Source organism: Pollicipes pollicipes, unplaced genomic scaffold (assembly GCF_011947565.3).
Source record: "Pollicipes pollicipes isolate AB1234 unplaced genomic scaffold, Ppol_2.1 Scaffold_2555;HRSCAF=2994_pilon_pilon_pilon, whole genome shotgun sequence".
In the NCBI taxonomy this organism is placed as follows: Eukaryota; Metazoa; Arthropoda; class Thecostraca; order Pollicipedomorpha; family Pollicipedidae; genus Pollicipes; species Pollicipes pollicipes.
Window position 1 is genome coordinate 38,587,751 of NW_023596136.1, and position 26,991 is coordinate 38,614,741.

The 26,991-nt window shown below is 48.5% G+C and overlaps 1 protein-coding gene across 3 annotated transcripts in view; it reads left to right on the top strand.

Annotated features, from left to right (window-relative positions):
• The first annotated feature begins 373 nt into the window (after window positions 1-373).
• Window positions 374-26,991, top strand: part of LOC119112043 (cell adhesion molecule 3) — a 65,765-nt gene continuing 39,147 nt past the window's right edge. For all 3 annotated transcript variants that reach the window (XM_037236015.1, XM_037236030.1, XM_037236024.1), the window contains exon 1: window positions 374-487. The gene's annotated coding sequence lies outside the window, so the exon portion shown is untranslated. The remainder of the gene's footprint in view (window positions 488-26,991) is intronic.

A 26,991-nucleotide genomic window follows, 5' to 3' on the forward strand; every position in this document is an offset into this window, starting at 1 on the left:
CTCCATTGACCCCACTAGCCACGCGTTCCCCAGGCGTCCATCGTCCTCATTCCGCGCGCGCCTCGGCTCCTCTTCGGTGCCCTGGCCACGCCACGCGCGTCCGCAGTTCGAGCCAGGATACTACCGTCCAGCGTTACTTTCCCAAATGAGCCACGACCCGTCGGAGCGCTGCCCCAACGCGACAAAAGACGGCGGCGCGCTTCACGACTCCCAGGGCGCGCGCCTGACGCGCGTGCCTTCCCCTTCCCCTCCCCCAGACAGGCCTTGTCGCCGAGGTCGTAAAATCAATTGCTAAGCGGGGTGAGGGATGCCGGCAAACACGGCGTGATCTGGCCGGGCGGCCGCCGCGCGCACGGCCGACCGACGGCCGGCCGCCGCCCTGGAACCAGTTGAGCGTCGGTGCCCACGGGGTCCGACGTACGTCGACGCCGTTCACGAAGGATGAATACTTCTCTCGTCTGGCTGGTGCTGGGCCACCTGCTTACCGGTGAGGCGTTGTCTCAGGCGGCAGCATTCCGTTGCCGTGCTGATCTCAGTGTTGACGTTAGATGTGCCATTGTTTACTCTAGCGACTCTAGAATCCCGCTCTTTACCGCTGCCCAAAGTTGAAAACAGGCCCGCCCGCAAGCAGCTGCTCATGGAAATGTCGCATTAGCCCACAAGCTCAGGTTTTATTGTCATCCAACTTTCCACCATCATTCACAAATTTCTCGGAGTACGCCTGCCTGTCATTCTGTCTGTTGGTCTGCATGTCTAGCACTTTTTTGTGGCCAGACGCACGGCATAGACGCTTGCGCGGACAGCCGTGATTTGTTCATATACAACGATTTCAACCTCCGTGACGGTCCACAACATGACTTCACACCTGTCCAACACTGGTGTCCATGCTGGTGTCAGTCGCAGCGCATGTGGTGAAGCGACATGTTTTGGCATCTGGCAGGAAAAAAAATCGTCAAGTTTCTCGTGCGTGTGGTGGAAACAAGTCGTACAATGAACAATCTGTCGAAAACATGCCACAAAGTGTCGATAGATATGGCATTCCGCACACACAGGCGACTGCCAGTTGACACAGGCTCTGTGAGCTTGAAGAGAGTGTTTCACATTTGCATGGGGCTTTCTCCTGAAAAAGAACATTTCGATCATTCGGTACAGTTCAAAGCCCTACCCCTATTAAAACCTAACGCCCTGTAGTTTTTGAGCTACACACCCGCGAACGTGGGCAGGCTATGTCGCACATACTATTTGAGCCATTCAGGCGTGCATGGTGCACAGAACCATCATGCAAATCCTGTCACTCCGTTGGTCATGCGGTGTTCAAGGCCAAAAGAATACAAGCGTCGAGCCGCTCCCATCTGGCGTCCGTGAGCACGATTTCCAGATATGATGTCCGTCAAATGGTCCCAATCGCTGTTGAGTAGCCTGTGCGTTTCGTTACGAATGCGTTTTGAGATACATAGCATACGAAGTTATATATGCGTGCTGCTTATTACAGAAGAAGCAGTTCTACCCGAATAACCCAAGAAAACCGCCATAACCAAATGCGTGAATGCATCTAACACCTTAAGCTTACAGATAATTAGCCAAGAGAATGCCACGACGAATGGCCAAAACACGAGCACAATGGTATCTATTTAAAAAGAATGTCTCACCTTTGAAGATTTTGAGGCAAGCATCAGATATGATGAAGGAAGGTGACTGATGATAACTGGTATACTTTTGAGTCGGAAATGTTGCTTTGAAATATTTCCCCCACATACCTTTCCCCGATTTTCGCGGGCGCCTAGCTCGGAAACTGGAGGCTTAGGTCTAAAGGTCAGGATTGTGAACAGCACAGAAGGGGTATTTCAGTTCAAAACCCTATTGCAGCGTTCCTTCCATGCTAACGTGCTTATTGCATTACAACGTAAACCAACCCGCTACACTTTTGAAAGGTTAAAACAAGGAACTCGGGCGCACAACCCACATACCCGCCACACGGCGAAGAACAACCCGCAATGCCGTCGCCCAACACGACTGCACAGCTGTGGCGTAACAAAACGAAGATTCCCTGAAATCCGGCCAGGCGGTGCAACAACTACCGTTAAGTGCAACAACGAAAATAAACTCAAACACGTGAACACTGCGCCCATATAAATGTGAAACACTCCCTTCAACAAGCACTACGTTGGGGGTCAATTTTACTCCCCCCCCCCCCTCCGGAGGTTTTTCCAAGGTAACTTACAACGCGGCTTAGCTGCTCCAAGCTTTATATAGCTGTTGGCAATCTAACTTAGTCTGTTGCTAAAAAGGTACATATGCCATGTAAGATTATGGATCTATGACAGGTGAAAATAAGGGCATGGCTGTCAGCGGAGGCAATTTCTAGAGAATCGCTCAACCTAATGCGGCAACGGAGCGCTAAACTAATCCAACATCTCACAGATGGATTCTCAGGTAATTGGACAATAAAATTTAGGATCGCAACTAATCCTATTGACCTTGGTTTGTGTGTGAAGGTGAGACCTTGGTCAAAACCATTTCACTAATTATTGTGATCACTGAGGTCTCAACAGGTATCTTATTTGAGCTTCATGGGGTCAAAGGAGGTCACTGACCCACAAATTATCCCATTGGGCCTTTTCTTTTTAAGAACATACTGCCTTGCGTAGACATAGACGCCTATTTGAGCTTAAAGATGGAACCATTCTCTAAGGCGCTTGGTAACCTTGACCTTCAGAAGGTGACGTTACGTCACTGACCTACCATCAATACAGGTGACCTTTTGCTTAGAAGATGTGTTTTGGTCAAAGGCGGTTACTGAGAGGCCTGAGCGTACTTTAGGCACAGATCTGAGGCTTAATTAGATAAAGTTTATCTGACCCGAGAGCCATAGCCGTAGAATCTTAAATTTTACGGGTGTAAAGTGACACACAGGCCCGCCTATCCTGTGAATTTGGCGCCCCTAGCTCCTTGAGTTTTTGAGACCTCAGGGGTTCAAATTGACGCCCTCACCTCGAGCGCGTTCATTTAAAAATGGCCATGCGCAGAACAGCGTTGCATGAGCAGGGTGTCCAAGTGATACGTTGTATTGCATTTCACGCTAGCGTTGCTAGACAGAGGCCTTATTTAGAGCACAATACGAAATGCAGGGAAATGTTAACCTTCTGTAGGGGTAAAGAGAACCAACACATGTTTTCTGCACCCAAATTAGGGTCGAATTTATACTCAGACTAAGATGTGTCGATCCTCCTTTAGGAGTGTCTTACACCTGTTCTGTGAGCTACTTCCTTTAATGTATTCTTACTTCAGGATTTTGCCAAAATCAGCAAATATCATCTGGCATATAGAACGCACCTTTTGCTCTCTTGCCTAGGTTTCCGAAAACCGTTTATTTCGCAGCAAGCGATCCGACCTGATCCATATCGTAAACCAGTTACATGGCATCTTGACGAGGCATGGAGAAAAATGCATATAATTTTTTTTTGAATATATTTCAACACGAATGCTTCCGGTGTTGTTCAATACCTCATCCACTTATGAGGAATGCATCTTCCTGGAAGGGTGGAAGAAGCTCTGGCTTGTAGGTTAAAGGGTGTAATACATATGTATGGAGTTCTAAACTGAAAAGTCACCTTAAACATCAGTTCATAGCTGTGCCCTTCTCTCCTGCCCTTCTTCAATCTGACTAGTTTCTGAACTGCACGTCCGCGAAGACATGCATACTATTTCAAGGTCACCCAGGTATCCATGCCGCCATAATAATGTCATCGATTCCTGCCATTATTTTCGTCATGCAGCGATGAAAGTCAGAAAATATATAATTGTCTAGTCGATCATATCTGGCGGCAGTGAGCACGATTTCCAGACCAGGAAACCCTTTCCTTTCGACCAGGAAACCTTTCCATAATGGCCGCCAATGTCATTGTCCGAAGGCAAAACCCCATATGTTCATGTTTGGCCATTTGGCGTTTTTATGTCATCTGATTTTGGTCTTTCCGTGCTGAATTAGAATATTTAAGCTGATAGATGAATTTTTCGCAAGCCTTTAGCCCAAAGAAACGGCCAAAATTTGGTGAAAGTTTCAACTGTTGGTGTAAGTAGCCGAATTCAGCATGAGTAGACGAACCAGATGACATAACAACGCCAAGTGGCAAAAAACAGCATATGGAGTTTTACCTTTGGACGGCAGAAGTGGCTCTCAATCAGTGTTACGCAATCCATGAAAACGTAATCATACAATGACGTATTGATGAGCATATTTGCTAAACCGAGGAATTGTGTTGTCAAAAGCAGCCTTTTCCAGCCACAAGTAAACCGATAGTGATAAGGGAGTTTATTTTATCATATCTGTTGATTGCTTCAATTTACTCAAATGTGTTACATTCTCTTTAAGAGCAGCACATCCGTAGCATGTGTTACGGGCTTAAACACAGCAGCTAAACTGGCGTCCAGTTTTAACCGTCCAACGTCGTCGTCAAAACGACCGTCCAAAATCGGGTGTTTCCTTACATCAAGCCAACGATATGCTCCAAGATGTCGGGGCTAAAGTTCCCAGTTGGATTAAAAACGACACATCGTTAAGGGACCCGAGCCTGGGCTCATTTTCAATCAATTTCAAGCTTGGTGTGAACTGCGTTTAAGTGATTTCCACACTCAAGTCACCAACAGATGTAAAACATGCTACCGTATTGCCAGTGTACCCACGACCCAGGTTCAGGTCATCTTACACCTAATTGGTGCATGCTGACCGCAAGAAAGAACTTATACAAAACCTTCCCTGCCTGCTCTGAGTTGCACTGTGCCATTGTATGAGATAACAAACAACACTGCATTGGAATTAAACACCAAGAATATTGTGAAGCCTAGATCAAAAATATGTCATAGGAAGACATTATTTAACACGTGTTCGAGTGGGGGTCAAATTTACCCCCCCCCCCCCGAAGGTTTTACAGAATGGTTTCCGAACGGCGCGGTGAAGCCGCAAAAAAATTTGCGCATTTGTAGACAAATGAATGACGGATTCTTTGGCGTCACAAATTTATACGTACCTTGGAAGGTTGCTGACTTATGGCAGGTCAAAGTCAAACCATGGTTTGAGCGAAGGCAGTTTCTAGGGCATCCTTCAGACTGATCCAACGGAGTGTTAGACGAGGCCATACATCTCTGAGATGCTTTCTTAGGCAACACAACAGTTGAATGAGCAAAAAAATTGACCCAAGGTCAGGTATGTAGATCAGACCAAGGTCAAAACCAACCCGTTTTGTTACTCTAGGGCTTGCTATATGGGATGGTTTCTGGCGCTCATTTCGAGTTTAATGATAACAGGAACCGCATTATTCATCTTCCATGCACTTTTTAGGGGTCAGGATAGGTCATTGACCTAAAATGACCCAGGTCAACATTTTGTTTTAGGAACATACTGCCTAGTGTAATCTTTGTCGCTTACTCAAATGCAAAACTCAGAGCAATCTTGTATGATTTCGGTCACCTTGTCCTTCAAAAGGTCAAACAAGGTCACTGACCTTAAATCAAAATGCGACCCTTTGCTTAAAAACGCTTATCTAGGTTATGGCGACACTTTGGAGACCAACCTGGAACTTGACCTTGTTTGACATTATTTGACCCGAAGGTCATGACCTAGGAATCTGAAACTTTGATCCGAGTGAGTTCACGTACAGGTTAACACATCCTGTAAATTTGGTGTCTTTAACTTTCTTAGTTCCTGAGATCTCAGGGGGATCAAATTGACCCCCACCCGAGCGAACGGTATCTAGGTGGCCACCCGGGCGCGTGTTAAAGATGAGTCCGAATATTGTGATTGGGTGGATTTATGGGACCATTGCCTACACTAGGCGGGGCTTATTGTATGAGCCCTGACCCAAGACATACGCCCAGAAACATTTCCCCGCAGACAGACGAGAGTGGGAAGCGGTAGGCCCGAAGATGCCAAATGATGTCTTCAATCTGTCCACGGCGATATTTTGCGAAATGCCGTGTTTCTGCACAGCCTAAGTCCTTACGCCGAAATCGAAATGAAACCATGCGAACATGTCATTAATCAACCATCGAAAACGCAGAATACTGCTGCAAAGTAACATTTGTCATGGTATCGGCTGTACGGCGCTCCCGAGCTGACATTACGTCTCACGGGTCCTGTGCTGGCATTGCGTCACACATAGTACAAGGGACAATTGTGGTAGAAGTCTGTTGCAGCGGGATTCGGTATTGGCGTGATAATAATTTTCTGCATCAATTTAAATTCATTATATAAACACGTTAAAGCAAAGCATTCCTACCAATTCGGTACGCACTGTGCCGCCAGACCAGGCCTCATGACATGGAAGGTGGCGAGTTGGTCAATGTGCCAACACACAGAACACAGGGCAACGCACGTGCTGATATTTGGTTTGTCCGAATATCAGGACCTTTGCGTTGGACGGTATATATATATATATATATATATATATATATATATATATATGCGTGTGTGTGTGTGTGTGTGTGTGTGTGTGTGTGTGTGTGTGTGTGTGTGTGTGTGTGTGTGTGTGTGTGTGTGTGTGTGTGTGTGTGTGTGTGTGTGTGTGTATATGTGTTACCGTCGATTTTGAAAATCCCGTTAGTAAAAACGATCGTCTCATGATCTTCAAGGTTTTCATGAACGATACACAGTTTATATTCCTACTTTCGAGGGACAAGAGGTTTCGACTCAGTCGCGTAGTCGGTAGCGTTCCGCGACCGTAATTGAAAGGCTATGCGTGCATGACCGGGCCAGTTCAAGACTATTCCACCAGTTTTCTATGGAATATGTTGAATTGCTTGCTAGCAGCCGACAAGTATTATAATATACGCTTGAACCTGAAATTATTTCACCGTCGTATCGTCAGCGTCACGCTACCTTCAGTTATAGGCTGCCAAACATGTAATGAAATGCCAAAATTTTAGAAGATTTTTGCACAACTTGCAAATTCCTAAGCATTGCACTGGGTTGTATGTACTGAACCTCATTTTACGCGGCACCTTCAGCCCTGAGGCAACGGGCGCCTTGCTATCAAAGCGAAAAAAAGAAAGGAACAATTGCTAACACGCTGGTTAGCAGTTGTCCTGCTGTCCCACAGCTTGTTTATGCTCGCCATATACTGTTGTAGGCTTTTGATAGGCGGTGTCCCAATTGCCATGGCCCCGGGGATTAGTGTTATTGTAGCTTTATTGCTGGTTTGTTTACCCATTAGTACTTCGTGTCCACCCGCATGCAAACGCTGCTTGCCTTATTTCCCATGTCTGGCGTGCTGCTCAGCTGTCCTCATAGATACCGCATACAAAATCGATGGGCAATGGATCATTCGCATGTCTTCGCGGAACTTAGTCTGGGCGTGGTACCCACTCCACCTCGCCATTAAAACCACATCCATCGCAGGGGGTTCCGTCGGTCCAGAGCGTCGCCCGTCCCACCGCTGTCCGCCCTTGGCGTGTCAGGTCATTACCAGCGACACGTCCGCGTGACTAGAGGCCCGGCACTTGGAGCGTGGTAACCCCGTCCTGGGCCATGCCCCCCTCCTTCCCTCATTCAGCTCCGACTCGCTGCCAGCGCCATGCGACCTGGCGTGGCAAAGTGATCAGGTAGGTGTAGACTGATGAGGTAGGATGGTATTGTGAACATGATAATATTATCGCGACTGCTTCGTGTGACGCGCCTGATGGTTCCCGTCACATGCGTCTTGGATGCAGCTATAGGTCGTATCCCAATTGTTGCAGGTGTATGCACATGTGTATTGTTATGTATTGTTATATCGCTATACACTGTATTGTTACGCACATATGTTATGCTTGGCAAACACGAGGCCGTTGTGGTCTGCAACATATTTTCACGCTGATGCAATATTTTTAATCTAATATTTACAAATTCAAGCTGCCCTGCATCTTCATAATAACAACACCGGCACCTGATAAGGTGACTGCGAAGTTATTAGTCCCGGTTGAATCAGCAAGTTTATAGTTCGCTTCTTGGTATATCTATTAAAACCGTTACCCATTTCCGCTATCGGCACGACACTCTATTATATACATGGCTCACGCTTCAAAGGCAGCCGGGAATTTCATGTCACCAAATTTTAATAAATTTTCAACAGATTGCATCGATATTAATTTACGCCACATCAACCAAGGATGCAATCTGCATCAGGCCTCAATGGACAAACCTTGTCGGGAACATTTTGAATTCTGCACGGTGATCCGCTTTCCACTAGCGGGAGCATGTCACGCTGCTTTTGCTGCATGCTCTCGCCGAGATTTAGCTGTCATGAAGGGCAAATAAATTGCTTTTCTCAGAAGGCAATATGCTAAAACGGAGCAGCGCCTTGCGATGGAACTCGCAACAAATGCTACCAGATTAAGTACACGTGACTGAACATAAATCCCGAGCCAAATGAAATCCTAGCGTGACTTGCATAGTCGCTACACCTAATTGTGACTAATGTCCGTGCTTTATGTGCTCTAATACGTCGGATTTGATTTATTTGATAGCCTGATCAGTGTATCAATTAAAACCTATTCTTCGGCTTGAGTGGCGCCGGAAAGCATCTTTGCACCGAATTGAAATGAAAGCGGTACAGGCAGGTTTCAGGAAAGCAAACATCAGGAATATTTCCAGCCGTTTGGCCGCCGTCGGCGCGAGCGATTGTCACCCGTGTGTCTCGCGACCGACTGAGGCGACCCTAGGGCACCTCCGGTAGCTCGGACCGCGTGCCTGTTGCACCCCTCGGCTCCCCAAGGCACCATCGTCGAGCGAGACCGCTTCCTTGTAACCCTCCACGACGCAATCGTTCGATTTCCGGTACCGGTACCGTAGAACCGTTTCGGTACCGTTTCCTTGTGGCGCTGCTGGCTCACAATTGGCGGACACATTTGCAAGGTTGGGACACTATGCAGAGAAATAGTTAATCATGGCTATTTCCACACAGAAAACATCAACAAACGTCTGACGCAGCACTGATGACGTCAAGAATAACGCAAAGGCTCACAAACCCAGAATTCGCTTTGCCATTCTAGGGCTGTTCAGCAACTCCGACTGCACCCCTGACATGCAACTCTGGCATGAAACAACTTTGAAACCTACACCAAGCAACCTGTCGACTTTCTCACCAGACCTATGTGCAAGGACGTTCATGATCAAGGGCCCGCACGCCGCCAGGCCCCGGAAGTGGAACCTCGAAACTGAACATGGCGCGAGGTGAAACAACTGCGCGCTGCGACGCATTCAACAGCACTCTGCGCATTGAACCGTCTTGGCCAGCGGTGTTGAGGATCTGGAAGTGCCATTTACGTCATCAATGCCCGCGGCCGCTTTTCCAGTGCTGTCCGCCAGGCGGGTCAGCTCGTCCTGGCTGGTGCGCCGTGTCGTATAGAGGTTTGTCGGCCTCAGCGCCGGAATATCACGCCGCGGTGACCGGGAGCTGTCCCGGACAGTCGCGGCCCTCGGAAGCCCTCTGGTCTGCCGCGCCACTCAGAAAGAGATGTCCATGTTGTTTTGAGCAGTGCTGAAGTAGATCATCGTGCTGGCGGTCCAACGAACTCCAAATCAGATGGCACATTCGTCATTTCCAGGCGTTATTGCTTCACATTCATGAACGTACAGCATATGGCAAGATATCGTGTTCGCTGAAATCAGGGTATAACTCAAGCGGTCCGGTGGCCGAGATGCAGGCCGCATATTTGATGCCAGCGACGGAGTGGCTCCCGATGGTTTCACGCCGCAGGACTGCAACGCAGCGAGTTATGAGCAGCTTCGCATCAGGCCTCGCACTGATAAAACCAAACCACATGCGTAAACGTCCCGCACGCAGGGTTTAACGATAACATTTACGTGGCCAGCGAGCGTTGATTTCTGCTGACAAATAAGAGCGTTTCACAACAGACCGGGCACACACAAAAAAAAACAACAATGGGACGACATATCAGACAAAATCGGTGGGAGAGGATTATGGAAAAAACAACGTGGCATTGCTGATGCTGGATGCTCAGAACTAACTCATTTATCATGTTATGCGATCTGCTTATGTAGCTGTTAAATGAGGTCCGAGCCGAGGGCCGACGAGGTACCTCCTTCCTAGTTTCTGAATGTACTAAGCCTTCTTCATTTTGACGGAATGCAAGTCCTATTTCAACTTTTTAAGTCATTCCAAACGATACTTAACCTAAAGGGAATGCTCCACATTGGAAAATATCGAAGCAGGCGTCATACGTGACAGAACAAGCCAAGTGTTAACGATTGTTATCTTTTAAGTGGAGAAGTCCTCTCTAAACAACACAATTTCGCTCTGTAATGAAGCCTCTCAATGAGTCCCTGTTTGCTTGCGTCATTGTATCTGCACAACATTGATTGATATTCAAAAGATCACTGTTTATCTGGAAACCGTCCTCACGAGTGCCAGATATGTACGACTCTACAATTATATTCTTGGTAGTGATTTTATTATTTGCTTGGTCGCCGCATTACCAATGGGAAGGCAAAACTTTAATGATGTTTTGACGCAATGGTTTCCTGGGCCACCTTGAAATATCCTGCATGGAATAGTCCGCGCATCTTCGTGGGCGTGTAGCATAGAAACTACAGAGGTTTAGATCTTTGGTAGGGTCGGGCTGTGAACTGCGTCGAATCATCTTCAAGATCAGTGTTTCAGTTAAAAACCCCATACAAACGTGGAACACTCCCTCTAAAGGAAATGTTTCACGTTTCAAAATATTGAGGCAAGCAGCAGATATGATGAAACGAGCTCACCTTTTGATACCCATTTGGAGTGGAAAGGACTACTCTAGACAGAACATTTCTCTGTCAAGTAAATATGCTCCTTAATGCGTCAGGGTTTGATTACGTTATCGTACCTTGCACAACATTGATTCAGAGGCAATTGACGGCCGTCATATCCGAAAATGGCGCTCATCAATGCCAGATATGAACGTCTTGAGAATTATATTTTTCTACGCCTTGATCGTCATATATGGCTTATGGAATGGCATAGTTTGAATAACTTTTTTATGACGCCATAAATGCTAAGGTGACTTCGAAATAGTCTCCCCGATATACCGCTCCCCATTTTCGCGGGCGTATAGCTCAGAACCCAGAGATGCATTGGTCTTAAGAGAGCAGGATTGAGAACAGCACCGAAAGGTATTCAAGATGGCTATTTTAGTTCCAAGCCTCATATAAATGTGGAATACCACCTTTAAGCAGCATCGCGGGACAGGGGCGGATCTAGAGGGGGAGGGGGCACTGGAGGTATGTGTCCTGATCGGAAAGTAAAGGTGCCCCTCGAGAAGCCACCTTACGATGTCAAAGGCCCTCCGTCTATGGTAGCCATGGGCGGCGGCACGTATTTTTGGGTGTGAGGTACGGACACGGGTTAGTTATGGCTGACGTACGTCATTACCGTGCTCCGGAGCTTTCTATGTTAAGCTCTAACCTTTGTGCGTCCTATTGCCCCATGTGTGCAATGTTAAGTGCATCGTTTATCCTCTCAGCTAAGATAGCTGGTAAACGGGTAGTTTACAGACATCGCCTTTCACCGAGCCAGCTGTCTGCAATGTGTGAAATGCTCGCAAAGAACGTCTATTGTCGCGCAGGGACACCAATCGTGGCAGAAATCCAAATTTCGAAATTTTGTGGGTATGAACCCACACAATTTCAAAAGTGATCCTACACTAGCTCGTCAGCATAACATCTTTCCCACTGGAAAGCGACGCACAAATCATCGGCTTGCCCCACCAGCAAGTCAGTGCTTTGCATCTCATGATCTGTCGCATGCAAATGCAGGCGTTTTTACCAGACACCTGCTCCTCGCGAGTTAAATTTGCAATCGAACCTGCTAAAGTATATCAAGTCTCCTCAACTCAGCATGTTATGTTACTTCCATGGGCCACAGGCCAACGTCATTGGAGACGCATAACGCGCACATCTGGTATGAATGATGCGTAGATCAGGAGGCGACAGCGGATATGTTTTACAGAAGATGCTGTCAATGTTGCCCGATGAGATGGCCGAGGCCAGCACTGTTGCCCGAGGCCGAGCTGAGAGCAGCCATGCTCGTCAAGGTCATCTCAGAGGGCCTGCAGTGAAGCTAACAGGTTGAACAGTTACCGCTGTTGGCCCGCTTGTCAACACATCGTTCAATTCGGTTTATGGATCTGAAGCTACAAAACATGCTATTCCGAAGCTTTTTCGCTGGGTTTTTCAGCGTTGCGTTTGGTTAACACTAACGGCCATCTGATAACAGGGTTGATAGCATCAGGCCGCAGACTTGACAAACAAGGCAATTGAAAGTACCGTGACCTGGGACAGCTCTACGGACCGGGGCGGTAGAATGTGTCCGCTCGACAGCATGCGATAGGACTTGCAACAGTGTCTTGGAAATATCAAAAGATGTGGCTTAATTGTTATTGATGCTGTCATTACTGTTCATTTCCAGCAGCGTTTCGCTAATGTCCGACAAATGGCATTCAAGTCGTGGTATTAGATGCGCTCGAGACTTGGCACGAACTTCGCCAACTCTGTCGCCTGAACTGGGTGGAAATGCCACCGAACTATACGAAACGCTTCAGCCATAAACATGCGCCTTGAGTTTTCAGCAATGTGCCCTTAATTCGACTTACAATCGAAAAAGAAGGAACAAGTTTTGATTTACCTGGCTTGAAATCAAAGCAGCAACACAACCTTCCGAGGAAGGAGATTCTTATCTCCAGCGTCACAGCTTGAAGAAAACAGCGCTGATAAAGACGCGAACACAAAGGAAGAGTACGGTCAGAAGTGCTTACAAAAACTAGAGAGTGGCATCAACACGACACCCGCAGATAACGTGTGCAATGCCATCGCCCGCCTACGTGCATAGGGCGGTATGGGGACCACGGCACAGCAACATCGTTTACTTGCATCGACCGCCTCGTGTTTTTGTCATCGACGCTCTGTGTTTTGTTGCTTTACGTGCTGCGTGATAAACAGAGTACCGCGTGTTGTAGTTTGATTTGATTGTAGATGATTTCGTGCAGAGTTGGAAGCGTGAAATGGATGCGATGCTGTTCACACTTGATTCGTTTGGTCAAGGCAACATCTGCCGTGTATCAGCTTAATCAATCATGAGCTCCATCTGAAGATGCTCCTCCCATCGAGAACGAAGTTTTGTTTTGTACAGCAATTGGGGACAAGAGAATGTAAAAAGTAAGTACTAAATGTCTGTGTTTAGCAACTATATGCTGGGCATTGAAACCACGCAGTCAGACCTTAGGCTCCCAAGCTCAAGAAAATAGGGGAATTAAACATTGGGCCCGATCTGACCTGACCTAACCGGACCTGATCAGGAATATGGTAGAGTACTGAATAGAAGCGCTAGTGCTTTAGCTTATCCCCTTATGTTGATATTTAATAGGTCATTGGGTTTCTCAGAAGTACCCAAGGACTGGCGAAATGTCATTGTAGCACTGATATTCAGGAAAAGGACCAGAAAACGATCAGCAATTACAGACCTGTCAATCTTACATGACTGGTAGGTTAGATCTCAGAGAAATACATTAAGGCTAGCATTCGGTCTCACCGAGATAGGCATCATATAATAAATAGTAGTTAGTCTGGTGTTTTTTCTGGTAGGTCCTATTTGACACATCTCCTAGAGTTCATGGAGCATGTTACTAGTCAGACAGATAAAGGCAACGGCTTGGATGTTGTTTAGCTAGATTTAAGTATTGCGTTTTATGAGGTGCCACGCCAGTGTTTGCTAATCATTACAGTTACATTGCACTGAGAAAAATGATTGGCTAGGCAAGGGCTAGGCTGCTAGATAGGAAGCAAAACGTAGTGCTCAATGGTACAAAATCTCAATGGGAGCTAATAGCGAGTGGGGTTTCACAGGGGTCAGTGTTGGGCCCTTTGCTCTTTATTATTTTTGCGAATATTGGAAAAGGTTTGGAAAGCAATGCCCTAGAATTTGTTGACGATATTTAATTGGTAGAGGTGTCAAAAAATGCCGACCAGGTGAAACTTGACTAATAGAAAGAACTGAACTGGGCTTCCCCGTGGCAGATGTCATTCCGCTATAAGTGTAAGATGATGCATTTGGGTAGTCCTGGCAGTGAGTGCATTAGCTATCAAATGGGATGGCAGGAGCCGGACCAGTTCGAGGAAGAAAAATAATTCAGGGTTATAATTTCCAGAGACTTAACTGCTGAAAGGCAGTGTGGGGCTGCTAGGAGGAAGGCCTTAGTGGGACTTCTTAACAGAAATGTCCATTATAACTGTAGGAATGCTGTCAAAAAGTTGTGCTTAGTTTATGTCAGACTACATCTCGAGTATCGCGCACAGGCTTGGTCCCCATGCTCCTGAAAGGATATATATGGGCTGGAAGTAATACAGCGAAAAGCGAATAGGATGATAAATGGGATTCGCAACTTCAAATATAAGCAAAGGCTTAGGACCTTGGATTTGTATCCACTAAAGTATTGTAGACTTAGAGGGGATATGATAGGAGTATTCAAAATTATGAACGGGATAGGCAAGGTAAACATTGTGGTCAAGACTTCGGGGAAACCAGTTTCAAATACCAGAAGGTTAGGATTAGGCAGATCGCATTTAGTCAAAGAGTAGTGAATCATTGGAATGGACTGTCAAATGAGGTTGTTGGAAGTCCCTCTCTAGCAACATTTAGAATGGTTTGGACACATTCTTTCGGTCTCAGGATCTCATTTACATCCAAATTCAGGCAGGTCAGGTGGTAAGATTAGTTGCGGGATGTGTGCAGAACTCGAAGTAGACCAACCTCAAAGGGCGCTTGTGGCTCTTTGTTGGCCTGATCGTTTTAAGTCTTTATGTGATTATGCCTAAACATGAGCTACCGTAGTACTGACAAATGAACCATTCATTGATCTAAACTTCAGTAGCTTGATGTACTGATCACTGGAAACATGTTTCTACTATGTGTTTTTTAGGTGGGCTGCCGCTGCCTTAAGGTGTGGTGATGCACAAGTTGTGTGTCGCTGTGTTTTCTAAAAGAGGACATTTCTGGGGTGAAATCTTAATTATTCTAAGCTGTTTTATTGGTATTTATTGCGCACCACACTGCTTTCATCCAGGGCAGGCGCTGCAGGTAATGACACTGCCCATATCTCATTTTAGAAGTTTTTCTAGGAACATGCTGCATGAAAACGGACTATAGGTTGCCAAGTGTTGTATTATTCACCTAAAGGTCTCTCGAGTGAGATGCATTCGGATATTTTTGCGAGTTGACGTTTGATCAGGCTGCTTTGACATAACTATTGCTCTTGGCATTTCCCAACCAGGGCTTCTTGCATGAACGACTGGACCAGTCACTGTTTCTCCTTCGCATTTCAGTGACATATTCTTTCATGCATTGTAGCAGTTGCATGCTGTTTAGGTTTGGCACTTCAGCAATTGACCTTTCAATTATTAGCAATCCTAGAGTCAATACCATATTCTACGACCCAAGTGCTTGTGTTTATCGCATTGACAAATTCATTGAGGTTTTGCCAAAGACAAACCCTGTCGTATATGAGTGCTTGGCTATGAGAAACTCATGCAAGATTGCTTTCTTACAGGGTATGCATGCACTGCGTATTCCTCAAGTGTCGTAGTTTTAGGTTTGATCCTATATTTGTGCTTTGAGGACTTGGATTGCACGATGATCCCCAATATGTATGATTTGGAAGAATACTAACTCAAATCAAATATATCAACAATCAAATCAAATCAAATAATCAACAATAATCAAATCAAACAACAACTTTGAGAAACTGCCTACAGATCTGTGACTGCTAGGCCTGAGTGTGCCCAGAAAAGAGAAGCATTGGACGGCGCAATTAACCCAAACCCATCAGTTATTAAAATAATTTGCGTTCGGGTATAGTTTAGCGATGGCATCTACGATGCCAGCAAACGAAGCGTTCATTTTGCTGATGAACGCGTACGTTTCACAGGAAAGCTCGATCACAGCAGAACGATGGCACCGCACTTTAACGACATTTTGTGGGAGGGGACGCTGGAAAAACAGCGTTGAATTGCTGACACTGAATGTTTAGCACTCATTGACCGCGTTAGGCGTTCTGCTTATGTAGCTGCCCAATAAGGCCATTTCGGGCGACGCACGGATTCGGGCCATGCTGTGCTCGTGTTCAATTTCACGCTCAGAGGTGAGCCCATTCATTGCAGTTTGTACAAAATGGTTCTGGCCCAAAAACGTGTTCAAGCAATTTAGAAAAATGAAAACTCAGATCAGAGCCAACGTAAGGGAACATGATGAATACTCGGGCGTAAAGATATGTGGCTGTGTGAATTATGACGATTATATGGTTCAGACTCATATCAAAATAAGTCAGGGCAAAACTGCGAATGCATTACAAGGGAACATCTGACAGCATATTGATCCGGATAAAGATATGTTTTCAAAGGATGGTAAAGAGGTGCGGCGTTCAACACCGATGCTTTGTATTCACAAGCTTAAGTGGTATGGCCTGAACAATACGCTGTCGCATTGTGAATAACGTATCACATGCCGTACTACGTGGATCTCGTCGCATTTCTGTCTGTATGCATCCTGGCGACCTAGACCAGGACCACAGCGGAACGTCGATCCACGTCCCGAACGAGCCCGACGATGCGGGGCTATGCATGGGCCTTATCGACATCAGGGCATCGGCCAGCACCAACGCAGCCAGCTCATTCCCCGGCCTCACCGGAACCAGTGCCGTCACCGATCCAATGGCGTGCGGTGCAACAGTCGGTTTCACAGCAGCCAAGGCAATAGCCGGCCGCACCACTCACTGGTCTGTCCGATTTCCACCAGTACGAACTGAAAAAACTGGGTTCAGAGAAGGAAAATGTTTACAGCGCACCAATGGCTGTGGAGCCTTTGTGGAGCTCGGAGGTGGGGGAAGGAGGAGGTGGGGGGGGAGGGGGGGGGAAGCTAACGTGAGTTTGCCTCGAATATATTTGCATGCACCATCGTAGGATTGACATTAAATGCCGCCTGGAGTTGGGAGGCAGCTACTCCCCACCTGTCACCCTCCACCACTCATCATGAAGTTAACTGGAGATCGTCACGTGCAATGTCGCAGGACCTCATAACTTTTGGACGAGTGTCGGGCTGCAGGTAAACCATGTTATTGGGTGTTTAATGTCAGGTAATAACTCATAACATAGCATGACTGCAATAGATTTGCAAATGGCCAATGGTGTGTATTGTGCAATGGAAGTTAATGTACAAGCTTATCACCACACAATCGTGCCTACATTTTAGAGATTTCCCTTCCGAACCTTGGGTTGCGTGGAACCCTCCGGCTTACCTTAGTTTGACCAGTTTGCCTGCTATTCGGTGCTATTTTACAGCCCATTACAGCCCTTTTGTTTGCACTCGTCTGTGGTAATTTAACTTGGGTGTTGCTGACCTAGTGGTGGCAATAGTTATTTATTGGCATCAAACAAGAATCAGGGTCGACCAGCTGATGCTGATGACACAACTGAATCTATATAAGCCGCTTAAGCACCAAGAAAATCAAATAAATATTCTTTTGTCAGAATCAAATATCGGATGGGTACGAGACAAAAGAGCACATTTTGAAGCAAATATCTGGCAACGTCATACCATGCAGCTATGACAAAATTGTGCCTAGTTGCTACCTAACGGTTTTCTTGTTTGTTGGTTTGTGATGAAATGCTCTTACTGGGTGTATTTTTATCCCGTCTTTGTGCGCCGCGTGTCCCTGAAAGCGAGCTCTGCTTGTGAGAGTGAATTTTTGTCTGCTCAGTGCCCGTCCTTGACATGCCCTGCCTTTTAGCTTTGATGTGACACCCAGCCGAGCTAATGACATATTTGAGTATTTGTATTGTCAATACATGCATACTACAACAAAAATGTCACTCAACTCGTCAAAGAAAATTACTTCACGGCCAAATTTGACTCAATGAAACGCACTAACGTAGTTTACCACTTCGACTGTGATTTAGGAGATTGCACTCTCCTAAAGCAATCACATGATATCAGTGTCACTACCACCACACTCTCGAGGCGGTTGACGACGCACTTGGCTGGCGATGCTCTGAGAGCACATATCAGACACGAATACGGCCAAAACATCACACAGAAGCCACCTCGCATGAAACACCAGCATCAAAACATCATCGTCGAACAGGAGAAAGCTTTATGTTATAGAGGCTGTCACCACCAAAACATTGTCCCGGAACTCAACAAGCAAACGGACCTACAGCAAAGAAAAGAGGCAGACTCAGTCGCCCAAAATCGCATCAGTATTGAGGGTATCTTGGTTTTTAGCACGTTTGTTAGCACGTAGGCTGCTGTTTGAAGTCTTATGCTCCCGAAAAAGTCAACCACCTAATTCAGACCGTGCATTTTGACGACTGAACTTAATTTGGCTGTCCCTGTTTCCATGTTGGCATAATTTGTTATGTGTATGTTGTATAGGTGCACCTTTGAAAATTAAGTGTGTGCTTTCGAAACGTCAGGCGAACTAATAGATGCCAAACATCGGCGAGTTACCATTCAGTCTCAAAACGGTAACGAGAGAACCTGCTCCTGGAGAGTTCCGCAAGCGGCCCAAATCACTCGGCATGTCAGATGTCAGGTTTGTGCATGGAAAAACTCGGGGCGACTGATGACAGACGAGTCAGCCCCAACATTCAGTCTGACTGGAGCCAGCTCATCTGGAGTCCAGCTGGCTCTCAGTTCACGTCAAGTTCAGACTGAACGTCCCAGTTCAGCGGGCAGTTCAGCGTGCAGCCTCGGCCGGCAGCCTTGGCGCGTGACAAGCACAAGGTGCGAGTCACTCGCTCGCAGCCGCGTCAGCGACCCGCCCGCTGGCCGCCCTGGAGCCGCCACTGACCGCTCGCCTGCGAGACGAGCGACACTAATTGGTGTCGCGGTGGCCCACCCAGCCGCATTGTTTCGCCAATGTTTGTACGTCTCGGGCCCTGTTGTCAGAGCACTCTCCGACATAATCGCGTGTGGGACCGGCGGCAGCTTCCCGCCGGCCCGGCGCTGACGGTGCACGCCCTCCGTTGTAATCGTGTGTGGGAATAGCTACAGAGCCGTCCAGCGTGTCAATACGACTCGCTTACCTCTGCTGGCCCGCGGCGCGTGAGGAGGACTAAGAGAAGAGGACGGCGCCCTCCGGGTGTGCCTTAGCTGGGCCTTGCCGGGTCGTTGAGCTATATCGGTTGGCGTGTGAGAACAGACGACGCGAGCAATTCCATGCCTATCGGCTATCGTCGGGCCAGGCCTCTGTCTCGTCCAGACTCTCCAGCCCTGAATGGCTCCGTCATCAGCAGTAATTTGCGGTAAGTATAGGTTATGGCATGATCTAGTTGTGGTGGAAGCTATTGCCAGAGACCGCAGGTAGCATTCGCGAATTACATATGCATTGCGCGGCGCTTGTCTCGGACCTGAGGAGCACTGTTACCGAACGACGCGCGCGAAACGCGCCGTCGCAGTTCGTGACGGCGGCGCTGCGCCGTGACGCTGACGTCTGCTGATGCTGCCATCCGGACTCTGTCTCGCCGCTGCCACTAAATCCGCGCGTGTCAGCCCCTGGCGGCAGTCACGTGACGCGTGTGTCCTGCCCTATCGCCGGTCACGTGACTTCCTCCGTGCGCGAGCCCCTCCGCTGGCTGGAAGCGCGCCCGAGGCGGACAAATTCGGTCGAGATCGGGGGATCAGCCACGACAACAAACTGAGCCCCAGTGATGAATTAACGTGAAACCGAATGGTACTCGGGATCATCGCGAGACAGCCCCGCGGGCGAGTTCAGTTAACCTCCAGAGCAAACGCGTCCAGACGTAGACGGAGCCGCTGGGTGTTCATCAAGCGGACATGACTTAAACGTTACTGATCGTCCCTCACTCCCATGAGGCATCGGAGTGATGACGCTTTCGTGCCATGTATCAGACATCACAATGCATGGGAGCCTAGGCTCATGGTGCCCAGTGTGTGCACACATTAACTCGTTTTCTCTAGGAAGGTATGATGACGGCTCGCAGACGGATTAATGACTGCTCGTGCCAACAACCTCTCTCAACTCGATGAATAGTTGCAAGAGAAAACGGCGCAACTGTGAATAACACTCGCAGCAGGCAATGAACCTTGGACTAGTTTTAATACAACGCCGCTCGAAGGATACCCAACAGCCCGTGTACGACGCCACAACGTTCGCGGGTCGGGCACCCCGCGTGGCAGGTGCGGCCGCGCGCAGGCCGCAGCTGGCCTAGTACTCTCCACGCGCGCTCCTCGTGTCGTGCTCGACGACACGAGGGGCGCTCTCAGCCGGGCCTTTCAGGCGCGGCCATTGTTCCGACGGGGCCGGCGGGCCAGCGGGCCGCTCCGTTTTGCCTCGGGCAAATCGCAGGGAAAATTGACGGCGCCCCGCGGGAATCGATACTCTGCCGAGCGGCGAGCTGCCGCGCCGACCGCCTCAGCTGCCACCGGCGGCGAGCTGTCAGCAAACAGTGTCGCCCGCCGATGTCGCCGGACGCCACCCCTGATGCCCACCCGTCACTGCTGCCCGGCCCCCCCCCCCCCCTGCCCTCACGGGCCGAGTCTGGCTGCTGCGGTAGATTGCCCACACATACTGAAACGTTAGAAGGCGTCGGGGGACGAGTGCGGCGCCCGGTCAGAGGTCATACGCCGGCGGGACGAGGGCGGCGCCCGGTCAGAGGTCACTGGCCGACGAGACGAGGGCGGTGCCCGGTCAGAGATCAGCCGACGGAACGAGGGTGGCGCGCGGTCAGAGGTCACCAGCCGACAGGACGAAGGCGGCGCCTGGTCGGAGGTCACCAGGCGACGGGGCGAGGACGGCGTCCCGTCAGAGGTCACCAGTCAAAAGACGAGTGCGGCGCCCAGTCAGAGCCCTGACCGACGGATGGCGGCCGACTGTCGCCGCCGCAGCGGCCCGGCGGTGACAACGGTAGCCCGCCGCTGGCTCCAGCGAGCCCGCCGGCGTTCCGGCAAAATCGCGACTTTTATCGGAAGCGGCGGCTAACTTGGGTCGGTTACGAGTCCCGGACCGGGGATGCGTGGCCGGTCCGGGCCGGCGAGGCCGCGCCGCCGGCCGCTCTGAAGGCCTGCATGTCCGACAGCGCGCCAATGTCTTCTTTATGGCGCGGCTTGTGAAATATGACGGCAGCAATGGCTGTCTGCCCGCCGGGCTATCGGAACTTTCCGGGCTTACTGGCGCCACCGTGTACCGGATTGCGCAGCCAGTCTGCGACGCCCTGATGTGCTGTGCGTGTGAATGCATGCAGGGGAACGTGAGAGGCATGCGCACATGCTGGCGGGGAAACTGGTGGCTGTTCAAGCCGTCGCCTTATTGGACGACACTTCCATGCAGTAGCAAGTTCAGCCGTGCGTGCGACTTCAGATACAGTTCAGACCTATGCCTTTATCCCAAGTGCCGCAGACAGCTGCATTATCATCCGGGCTCGTGAAGAGCAATTAATTCTGCATCGTTTCCTGACCCTGGGCAAGTCTGACCTGTCAGAATGCTGGCCCGATATGGTGCGCCTCTGTTGAGCATTCAGACTCCACGGTCGCGATTTAAAGGGACGGCGAATCTGTGCCATCCCGCGCTGGCCGCGATCCCCCTGTTGCACTCATCCCTCTGATCCCCTTGTTGCTTGTTGTACTTAACACCGGCCGCCGGCGGCCAGGGAGAGCAGTCTCTCGGCATCTGTCGTCTTTTGTCGGCTCGTCAAACGCCCATTGCTGACCCCTCAAGTGACACAAGCAAGCCCGATGCGTCCTCTCGGATTGATGCCGACGAGCAATCCCCGTCGGCGAGCACCAGAAGAGCTGGCGACGCACCATCGTCGGTCGCTGGCGGCCAGCCAGCGGACGGCACAGCGGTGCTGGTCGCGCTCACGACCTCGCCCCGGCGTGTGCCTGTCGCCAGCGCCGGTCACCGCCGCCGAAGCCGAGGGCCGCGCCGGCGCCGCCCCGCCGGCAACAGGAGAGCGCGCGCGTCCCGGCTAATCCCATCAGGCAGCAGGCGCGCGGTCGTTAGCCGCCGATGCTCGGTAACACCTGCGCTCCTCCCCGACCGCCATCTTCGCGCTCGTCGCCGGCGCGCCGTTAGCGCGGCTATCAGCCCGGTGATAATTCGGTAAAATGGCTCGACTCGCGCGTTTCTGTTCGGGCGCGGCTACCGGGCGGCGCCGGGCCTCTCGAGGCCGCCCTTCGTGGCCGGCCGGCCGGGGAGCCGCCCGACGCAAAACAATGCATTTTATATGGGCCGCGGCCGGGCCGGCGCGCCGCGGCACTCGGCTGCAGCCGTCGCGGTCTTATCAGACAGCTGATGGATCGTCGAGGAATTAATTAGGGGTGGTGCGATTCGACCTGGGGGAGGCCGCGGGGTCAATTATGTCGCAGCGGTCTGGTAATTGATGCGCTGAGTGATAGGAGATGGGAGGGCGGGCCCCACGGGTCGTGCCGCCGTGTCGCAGGCTGGTCAAACTGCGTATGGCGTGGGGCGGGCGTGGGTCGGACGCGGGTCGGGTTACCCATCACCAGTGGACAGCTCCTGGTTAATAGGAGATCAGCCAGCTCTGCGGTGAAGTTTGACTGATCCCTGACCCGCCGTAACTGCCGGTAATGAACCGTATGACAATGAATGGGGAACCTTATCGACGCTACAGCGTCGCCAAAAGGGAGTCATCTTACTGGCCCCGTGCAGTGCCTGCTCATGTATCAGGCCTGGTGCGGCTGAAATGATCTGACATTAACCATCAGTCAGTTTCAGAATACTTTTGCATGCCATGAATGTCAAGTATTCTCAGAGCGGTATGCATCGCGCTCAGCGCCATCTACACAAGGGGCGTAATTCCCGCAGTTGGTGCAGTCGAGCATTCTTGCCCTGACGCCCGCAGTAGCGTCAGCCGCGTAGTGCTGCACCGGGCTCCGTATGACGTGGGCGGGATCATTGCTATCATTGTCATTTAACTGAGCAGTTGAGGTGATTATTGTGAGTTCAAGAGGACGAATGCCACCACGGCGTATCAACAAGGCTAGAGCGTGCAACAGCGTGTATGCAGGGGATGATTGCTGCAGATATCTCGTCCAGTTCTCCAGCGAAGAACGACTTGGTGCAACTGGTCATATACGTTACGGTCGCTAAAAAGGGTCGTCAACAGCTCGTTAAAGCTATTGTCAAAGTTTTTGACCTCATTAGTCCCGTTCTGTGCGCGGTAAGTACCTATGTTCTAACTGCAACGCCCTTCCCAGAGGTTAAAAAAGCGTTCATTTGCCCACTGGCGTGGAAAGCTCATATCAACGCCTATCCATCATGACAGGACCCTGAAACGCTTTCATTGTTCGAAGTTCTATAAAACATCTTTGTCACAAATTGTTGAGTGCAATGGACTTGCGCGCATTACAACGCTGAAAGCTAAAAATATGTTTCAATGGCGTAGACCCTTTTGAGCACTGCCGTTTGAGGAAGCAGGTTGTGGACGATTTGTGCGCACATTCGCCGTCTCCCCACACGGCAGTGCTGAAAAAGGTGTAGGGCACTAAAACATATTTTTATCTTTCAGTGTTGCAATGCGCGCAATTTCATCGCGCAATTTGAGACTGTTTATGTGAGACTTGTGGGCACACTCGTGTGCCTTCCAATTTGTTGAAGGGTCATTTTCGTTCATTTTTCAACCTGTTCGTCGTTCTTACTGCGTTGTCTCCTCCACGTAAAAGCATGTGACCGCTCACTGTAGGCGTAAACTGATCATATGAACCCCACATAACGTCTTTTAGCCGTCACTCTGAGTGCTGGCATCAGCTTTGCTTAGTGATGAAATGAGGTAAATCATTCATTTCATTAATATAGCTTTCAATATATTTGTTTCTGGTACAAAGAGGTTTGTTGCGGGCATAGTCGCTCCGTCTTCACTTCGGATGGGCAGGAACGCAACAGCTCACACGGAACGTTGTAATTGTGTCCACTCGCAGCGAGGCCTGACCAACGACTCCCCGCTAGCCCTCGGGTCACGGCCCGGGTCAACTAGCACAGAGGGCAGCACTAGCCAAGGCCCAGAAACAGTGATAAAAACACCAATGGAGTCATTATCATCACTGTACGTATCTTTATTAATATCAGCGTGGCGCGGTTTGCCTCAAAATGCGTTTCTACAGCAATGAGCATTGTCCATCATCTTGGTTCATGCTCCGTTGGGTGTCGGCGGGAGGGATTGTGAAGAGCTGGTAAGCGTACGCTAATTTGAATGAAACGTGCCGTTGGTGAGTGGTGTGCGTGCGAGAAATGTGAGTAGAAGCTAGCTGCATACCTTGGGGAGGGCATGTAGGTACGGCACGCCGAATTGGCATAGCTGCCTATGCAGCTTTTTGTGTAGTATGTATTACTGTGAATTTGGTACGGGACTGAAAATATTCAGCTTCTGAACATTTGTTCCTTAATCTTGTCAAGATGTTTAGTTCAGTGCAATTCGCAATCGATAGGGGAGTCTCAACATCAGGCATCAGTACAGGGACGGCATTGTGAGATTTATTTACTTTATGTTTGAAAAAACAATGGATATTGTTGAAACTTGATAGTTTTATTGGAGCAACAACTGAGCAAAATTAACATTTAGGGGTGATTCATGTAGCTTTCGAAGAAAAACTCGGCATATGAAAGCAAACTGTTTGATGTGCAGCGACATCTCCAATTTGAGACTATACTCGCCTGAAATTCAGTGCTACGAATGAAACAAATGGGTGCTGCTTTTGGGGCAAGATTGAGGCTGGCTGATGCATTCCATCAAGATATTTACCATATTAAACCAATTAGGAAAAGATGCTATCAGAAACCTAGAACTGTTTTATTTCACGTAATTCAATTATGTTGGTACTTCTGCATATTGAAATGAGTGAAAAATGCCTCCAAGGAGTGAGGATGTTTTTCGGGATTTTGTATCAACTTTGGGAATTTTGTGAGGTCTGCCAACTGGTCTAAATTGCTGATTATGGTTAGCTGGGTAGCAGAGCCATATTGGGATACCCAATATATATATATATATATAATATATATATATATATATATATATATATATAGGACCTACCCCATTTGGTTTAAGCTACTGGTGTCCTATGAAAAGCAATCACAACGGGCGGGGTAACACGGTAACTTCATTCATGAAATTAATACGTAATTAGGCAATACTTCTTGTACATTATGGATACCTAGAACACAAAATATCACAAAAGCATCGAAGTATTTTGTGTAGGAGGCAAGGGGCTGCCACACTTCCTTTTCAGTGTCATAAATAAAACGACATTTTTGAAGCTATTCCTCTTTTTAGTTGTACTATATGGGCTTATTGGTCGACAGGTAGGAAGCACAGTTTGATTCGCTCAAAAGTTTTTAGTAAAGAAAATATGTTTGATGCTAAAAATCAACAATCGACATATTTTAAATCTGGCTTCCTTTCTCTGGCTGCAACCAAGCTAAGGAGACAGTTCTGGCTGGTTACATTTTGTGAGAGACATACGTAGGCTTTTTTGACCTCTGGCCCTTCCGAACAGATTCGTGTTACGCGTCTAACTGATAGGTGATCAGTTCTACACATCCAGATTAGACCACTGGGTCATGACGTCATCATTAAAAGTCTTTGCGTTGAGTTTTGACTTCACTGGAAATATTTGCAGATTCCCTCTCTTTTCTATTCGTTTGATGTAATTCTTCGAGGGTTTTGAGTGTCTGCCAGTCAGGATTAGCTTCACCAGGTTAGGTCACACCTGAACAGATGTTATGAAAGACCACCATCAGAGGTCATATAAGGTCAACTTATAGGTACTGACCAGTCGCTTCTTTTGCCCATTTCTGATAAATATTTCGGTGTATGTTTTGGCGAAACTAAAACTCGTCTGATTAACTTCAGACGCGTACCTGATGTTTCAGGTTCATTGGTCTATTTACGCTCGCGGTGACTGAAGGGGGAAGTAAATGTCCATCCCTCTGATATTTTTGGGATGAAAAACTAGCAGAAGAATGACTGAAGCCAGCTTCCCAAAATGTTCAGCATATTTTTTACATTACCCCTACACCTTTTTCAATCTTTTTTATGTGGAGGCTATGTCAGCTCAGTGACCTAGAACAGTTGGAGTCTGATCATGTCGTATATACCAAAATGTGGATAAACCTGATATATGTCCGTGATGCGTTGTGGTGTAAACTTTCTGCAGATTCAAGAGGCACTAACACAACTTGGCCTTAAGACAGGCCAATAACTCAATTTGAACCGAAGTCTGCATGCTGAAACATTGCGTATCGTTGCCGGATATTTGTCCGCTCCATTTACCCTTTGACTCTACAATGTCGCCTACACATCACTCAGCGGAAACAATGCACCAAGCATGTCATGTTGTGACGGTGACGTCATTTACCTGATATGAACTTAAGCTTTTATCTCTAGTTATTGTTTTTCTTTTTCATCAACTTTCAGCCTAATGTACTCCTTCGAGCACCACCACATTCTCACAGAGACATGGTATTGTGGCCATTGGGATCTCAGAAAGGTGAACATAGATCACGAACTTCAGATGAAACGGAAATTCAGGTTTTGTTCAAATCGTTTAGCTCATCATCAACCACTGTTGCAGCAAGAAGGAACGTAACTGGCTGGCAAGGCACTTCAAATTCTAAGGAAAAGATGCATTTCATGTAGCGAACGTCATATCTGCAAATAAGAAACTGAGGAACAGGTACCGAGGAGTACTAGTCAGTGCGCGGAAGAAAGGATGACGCCGAACACGCCGACCAACAACTGTTTCGGATTGAAAGTGCGTAGAAAGTTGTGGCATCCTCTCTTCAGTCATTTGCCATCCTTTGGTTATCAGGAGTGACGCCGCCTTGGCATGAGCTATATGGGAGATGAATACGCAGTAATGTAGTGACTACTACTGCTGTGATGTCGCTGTTGCTGTCGACGGCCGAAGCATAACCACAAACTGATTGCAACGTTGCTCT